The sequence below is a fragment of the Arachis ipaensis genome, chromosome B5 (assembly GCF_059453495.1).
Source record: "Arachis ipaensis isolate K30076 ecotype BB chromosome B5, ASM5945349v1, whole genome shotgun sequence".
NCBI lineage: Eukaryota > Viridiplantae > Streptophyta > Magnoliopsida > Fabales > Fabaceae > Arachis > Arachis ipaensis.
The window spans coordinates 56,445,545-56,452,051 of NC_142440.1; the positions used below are offsets into that span (position 1 = coordinate 56,445,545).

Here is a 6,507-nt window from a genome sequence, read left to right on the forward strand (position 1 = left end):
AAGAGAAGCTAAATTACAACAATCCAGAGATAACCTTTCAGAAATTTTCGAACAAGAAGAGGAGATGGCAGCCGAAAATAATAATAATGCAAGGAGGATGCTTGGTGACTTTACTGCACCTAATTCCAATTTACATGGAAGAAGCATCTCCATTCCTACCATTGGAGCAAACAATTTTGAGCTGAAACCTCAGCTAGTTTCTCTGATGCAGCAGAACTGCAAGTTTCATGGACTTCCATCTGAAGATCCTTTTCAGTTCTTAACTGAATTCTTGCAGATCTGTGATACTGTTAAGACTAATGGAGTAGATCCTGAAGTCTACAGGCTCATGCTTTTCCCTTTTGCTGTAAGAGACAGAGCTAGAATATGGTTGGACTCTCAACCCAAAGACAGCCTAAACTCTTGGGATAAGCTGGTCACGGCTTTCTTAGCCAAGTTCTTTCCTCCCCAAAAGCTAAGCAAGCTTAGAGCTGATGTTCAAACCTTCAGACAGAAAGAAGGTGAATCCCTCTATGAAGCTTGGGAATGATACAAGCAGCTGAACAAAAAGTGTCCTTCTGACATGCTTTCAGAATGGACCATCCTGGATATATTCTATGATGGTTTATCTGAGCTATCAAAGATGTCATTGGATACTTCTGTAGGTGGATCCATTCACCTAAAGAAAACGCCTACAGAAGCTCACGAACTCATTGACATGGTTGCTAATAACCAGTTTATGTACACTTCTGAGAGGAATCCTGTGAGTAATGGGACGCCTATGAAGAAGGGAGTTCTTGAAATTGATACTCTGAATGCCATATTAGCTCAGAATAAAATATTGACTCAACAAGTCAATATAATTTCTCAGAGTCTGAATGGAATGCAAGCTGCATCCAACAGTACTCAAGAGGCATCTTCTGAGGAAGAAGCTTATGATCCTGAGAACCCCACAATAGCAGAGTTAAAATACATGGGTGAACCATATGGAAACACCTACAATCCATCATGGAGAAATCACCTAAATCTCTCATGGAAGGATCAAAAGCCTCAACAAGGCTTTAATAATGGTGGAAGAAACAGGTTTAGCAATAGCAAGCCTTTTCCATCATCCACTCAGCAACAGACAGAGAATTCTAAGCAGAATCCATCTAGCTTAGCAAATTTAGTCTCTAATCTATCTAAGGCCACTGTGAGTTTCATGAATGAAACAAGGTCTTCCATTAGAAATTTGGAAGCACAAGTGGGCCAGCTGAGTAAAAGGATCACTGAAATCCCTCCTAGTACTCTCCGAAGTAATACAGAAGAGAATCCAAAAGGAGAGTGCAAGGCCATTAAATTACTTACCATGGCCGAACCCACAAGAGAGGAGAAGGACGTGAATCCCAAGGAGGAAGACCTCCTGGGACGTCCAGTGATCAATAAGGAGCTTCCCTCTGAGGAACCTAAGGAATCTGAGACTCATCTAGAGACCATAGAGATTCCATTGAACCTCCTTATGCCATTCATGAGCTCTGATGAGTATTCCTCTTCTGAAGAGAATTAGGATGTTACTGAAGAGCAAGCTGCCAAGTTCCTTGGTGCAATCATGAAGCTAAATGCCAAATTATTTGGTAATGAAACTTGGGAAGATGAACCTCCCTTGTTCACCAATGAACTAAGTGATCTGGATCAACTAACATTGCCTCAGAAGAGACAGGATCCTGGAAAGTTTATAATACCTTGTACCATAGGCACCATGATCTTTAAGGCTCTGTGTGACCTTGGTTCAGGAATAAACCTCATGCCCCTCTCTGTAATAGAGAAACTGGGAATCTATGGGGTGCAAGCTGCTAAAATCTCATTAGAGATGGCAGACAATTCAAGAAAACAGGCTTATGGACAAGTAGAGGACGTGTTAGTAAAGGTTGAAGGCCTTTACATCCCTACTGATTTCATAGTCCTGGATACTAGAAAGGAAGAGGATGAATCCATCATCCTAGGAAGACCTTTCCTAGCCACAGCAAGAGCTGTGATTGATGTGGACAGAGGAGAATTGATCCTTCAATTAAATAAGGACAACCTTGTGTTTACAACTCAAGGATCTCTCTCTGCATCCATGGAGAGGAAGCAGAAAAAGCTTCTCTCAAAGCAGAGTCAACCAAAGCCCCCACAGTCAAACTCTAAGTTTGGTGTTGGGAGGCCACAACTAAACTCTAAGTTTGGTGTCAAACCCCCATATCCAAACTCTAAGTTTGGTGTTGGGAGGTCTCAACAAAGCTCTGCACATCTGTGAGGCTCCATGAGAGCCCACTGTCAAGCTATTGACATTAAAGAAGCGCTTATTGGGAGGCAACCAATAATCTGGGTGCTGAACGCCAGAATTGCACCCTGGAGAAGAGCTGGCGCTGAACGCCCAGAACAAGCATGGTTCTGGCGTTCAACGCCAGAAATGGGCAACAAATGGGCATTGAACGCCCAAAATGGGCACCAACCTGGCGCTGAACGCCCAGAGTTGTGTGCAAGGGCATTTTGCATGCCTAAATTGGTGCAGGGATGTAAATGCCTTGACACCTCAAGATCTGTGGACCTCACAGTATCATCTCAGGATCTGTGGACCCCACAGGATCCCCACCTTCCTTCCTCATAATCCTAGTTTTTTTTCTCCACATCTTCTTCTTCATCTATTCCTTCTTCTTTTGCTCGAGGGCGAGCAACATTCTAAGTTTGGTGTGGTAAAACAATTATGTAAAGGATCTATAGCTCAGTGGTAGAACATGTGGCTGCAAATCAAGAGATCCCTGAGATACCTCAGGGGATGCACTTCCCTCCACATAGTTATTCGAAGCAACTGAGGATAGAAATACCAAAAATCACTAGGAATCAAGCCACAAAGGCAAGGAAGAGACATAGAAGAGCTCAAGAACATCATTGGTTCCTCAAGAAGGAAACGCCATCATCACTAAGGTGGACTCATTCCTTGTTCTTACTTTCTCTGTTATTCGTTTTCTATGTTAAGTGCTTATCCATGTTTGTGTCTTCATTACATGATCATTAGTAGTTAGTAACCATGTCTTAAAAGTTATGAATGTCCTATGAATCCATCACCTCTCTTAAATGAAAAATGTTTTAATTCAAAAGAACAAGAAGTACATGAGTTTCGAATTTATCCTTGAACTTAGTTTAATTATATTGATGTGGTGACAATGCTTCTTGTTTTCTGAATGAATGCTTGAACAGTGCATATGTCTTTTGATGTTGTTGTTTAAGAATGTTAAATATGTTGGCTCTTGAAAGAATGATGACAAGGAGACATGTTATTTGATAATCTGAAAAATCATAAAAATGATTCTTGAAGTAAGAAAAAGCAGCAAAGAACAAAGCTTGTAGAAAAAAAAAAGAGAAGAAGAAAAAAATATAAGCGAAAAAAAATAGAAAGAAAAAGCAAGCAGAAAAAGCCAAAAGCTCTTAAAACCAAGAGGCAAGAGCAAAATGCCAATAACCCTTAAAACCAAAAGGCAAGGGTAAATAAAAAGGATCCCAAGGCTTTGAGCATCAGTGGATAGGAGGGCCTAAAGGAATAAAATCCTGGCCTAAGTGGCTAAACCAAGCTGTCCCTAACCATGTGCATGTGGTGTGTAGGTGTCAAGTGAAAACTTGAGACTGAGCGGTTAAAGTCAAAGTCCAAAGAAAAAGAAGAGTGTGCTTAAGAACCCTGGACACCTCTAATTGGGGACTTTAGCAAAGCTGAGTCACAATCTGAAAAGGTTCACCCAATTATGTGTCTGTGGCATTTATGTATCCAGTGGTAATACTGGAAAACAAAGTGCTTAGGGCCACGGCCAAGACTCAAAAAGAAGCTGTGTTCAAGAATCATCATACTAAACTAGGAGAATCAATAACACTATCTGAACTCTGAGTTCCTATAGATGCCAATCATTCTGAACCTCAATGGATAAAGTGAGATGCCAAAACTATTCAAGAGGCAAAAAGCTACAAGTCCCGCTCTTCTGATTGAAGCTATGTTTCATTGATAGTTTGGAATTTATAGTATATTCTCTTCTTTTTATCCTATTTGATTTTCAGTTGCTTGGGGACAAGCAACAATTTAAGTTTGGTGTTGTGATGAGCGGATAATTTATACGCTTTTTGGCATTGTTTTTAGTATGTTTTTAGTAGGATCTAGTTACTTTTTGGGATGTTTTCATTAGTTTTTATGTTAAATTCACATTTCTGGACTTTACTGTGAGTTTGTGTGTTTTTCTGTGATTTCAGGTATTTTCTGGCTGAAATTGAGGGACTTGAGCAAAAATTAGATACAGAGGTTGAAGCAGGACTGCTGATGCTGTTGGATTCTGACCTCCCTACACTCAAAATGGATTTTCTGGGGCTACAGAACTCAAAATGGCGTGCTTCCAATTGCGTTGGAAAGTAGACATTCAGGGATTTCGAGCAATATATAATAGTCCATACTTTGCTCAAGTTTAGACGACATAAACTGGCGTTCAACGCCAGCTCTCTGCCCAATTCTGGCGTCCAGCGCCAGAAACAAGCTGCAAAGTGGAGTTCAACGCCCAAACTAGCACAAAAGCTGGCGTTCAACTCCAGAAAGAGCCTCTGCACGTGTAACATTCAAGCTCAGCCCAAGCACACACCAAGTGGGCCCCAAAAGTGGATTTATGCATCAATTACTTACTTCTGTAAACCCTAGTAGCTAGTTTATTATAAATAGGACTTTTTACTATTGTATTAGACATCCTGAGTTTTATCTTCTGATCATCTTTGGACGCTTGGTTCTTAGATCAGAGGGGCTGGCCATTCGGCCATGCCTGGACCTTTCACTTATGTATTTTCAACGGTAGAGTTTCTGCACTCCATAGATTAAGGTGTGGAGCTCTGCTATTCCTCAAAGATTAATGCAAAGTACTACTATTTTCTATTCAATTCATCTTATTTCGCTTCTAAGATATTCATTCACACTTCAACCTGAATGTGATGAACGTGATAATCATCATCATTCCCTATGAACGCGTGCCTGACAACCACTTCCGTTCTGCATTAGATTGAATGAGTATCTCTTAGATCTCTTAATCAGAGTCTTCGTGGTATAAGCTAGATTGATGGCGACATTCATGAGAGTCCGGAAAGTCTAAACCTTGTCCGTGGTATTTCGAGTAGGACTCTGGGATTGAATGACTGTGACGAACTCAAAACTCGTGAGTGCTGGGCGTAGTGACACACGCAAAAGGATAGTAAATTCTATTCCAGTATGATCGAGAACCTCCAAGATGATTAGCCATGCAGTGACAGCGAATCGGACCATTTTCACAGAGAGGAATAGGATGCAACCAACGACAAGGGTGATGCCTCCAGACGATTAGCCATGCTGTGACAGAGCATTTGGACCATTTTCCCGAGAGGATTGAAAGTAACCATTGGCACCGATAACATCCTTACAAAAAGACAGCCATAGAAAGGAGTAAGACTGATTGGATGAAGACAGCTGGAAAGTAGAGGTTCAGAGGAACGATTGCATCTCCATACGCTTATTTGAAATTCTCACCAATGATTTACATAAGTATTTATATCCTTCTTTTATTACTTATTTTCGAAAACCCCATTACTATTTTATATCTGCCTGACAGAGATTTACAAGGTGACCATAGCTTGCTTCATACCAACAATCTCCGTGGGATTCGACCCTTACTCACGTAAGGTATTACTTGGACGACCCAGTGCACTTGCTGGTTAGTTATACGAAGTTGTGAAGATATGTTTAGACCATGGTTCTGTGCATCTGTTTTTGGTGCCATCGCCAGGGAATCAATTTCGAACAATAATTCACAACCTGAGTAACAATTTCGCATACCATACGGTATCCTCCTTAGCATTAACTGTGGCATCTTGGACGGACTTTTCCTCAATTCTGGCTTCCCAAGGAAGTTCAACATCGCCTAGATCTTCAACCAACTCTTCTTCTTGAACAATGACAGCTTCTTCCACTTGTTCTAGTATGAATTCATTCTCTGTCTTGTCCACTGGAGTCTCTAATATTTCTTTCATGCTACGCTCTTCATCGGGCTGTCCACATGGAGCTGTGGTTGATCCTTGTATACTTGAGCGCCTAGTGGCCCATTGAATTAGTGCTTTCTCCAGTTGTTGAATGGTTGTTTGAAATTTAATTACTGTTTCCTTTAGGCCATCCTTTGCTTCGCAGTTTGCCAGACTTGGACATGATACAGAGGAAAGTAGTGATGATTGGGAACGATTAGATTGGTATTGGGGTAAGGAAGGATCATATGATGGCGAATGGTGAAGAAAAGCTTGTGAGTATGGTGGTTCGAGGTTATGTTGAAAGGATGGTTCATATGCACGGTAGAATGGTCTCTGTCCAGGATATCTCGGAGGGTGTTGCTGCCAAAAGGGTTGATTAGATCCTCTTGGTTCCATCCATCCTTGATTGGTCTGACCTTGATGCACATTCCTGCTGTAACTTCTATTTCCTTTAATAATATTAGAACCAAACTCAAAGCAAGAGGGGTGAGAGTT

At 41.1% G+C, this 6,507-nt stretch overlaps 1 non-coding gene across 1 annotated transcript; it reads right to left on the minus strand.

Annotated features, from left to right (window-relative positions):
* Positions 1-460: 460 nt before the first annotated feature.
* On the minus strand, positions 461-568 carry LOC148564266 (small nucleolar RNA R71). Its single transcript, XR_015884923.1, has one exon. It is a non-coding gene; the product is annotated as a small nucleolar RNA R71 (small nucleolar RNA).
* Positions 569-6,507: the final 5,939 nt, after the last annotated feature.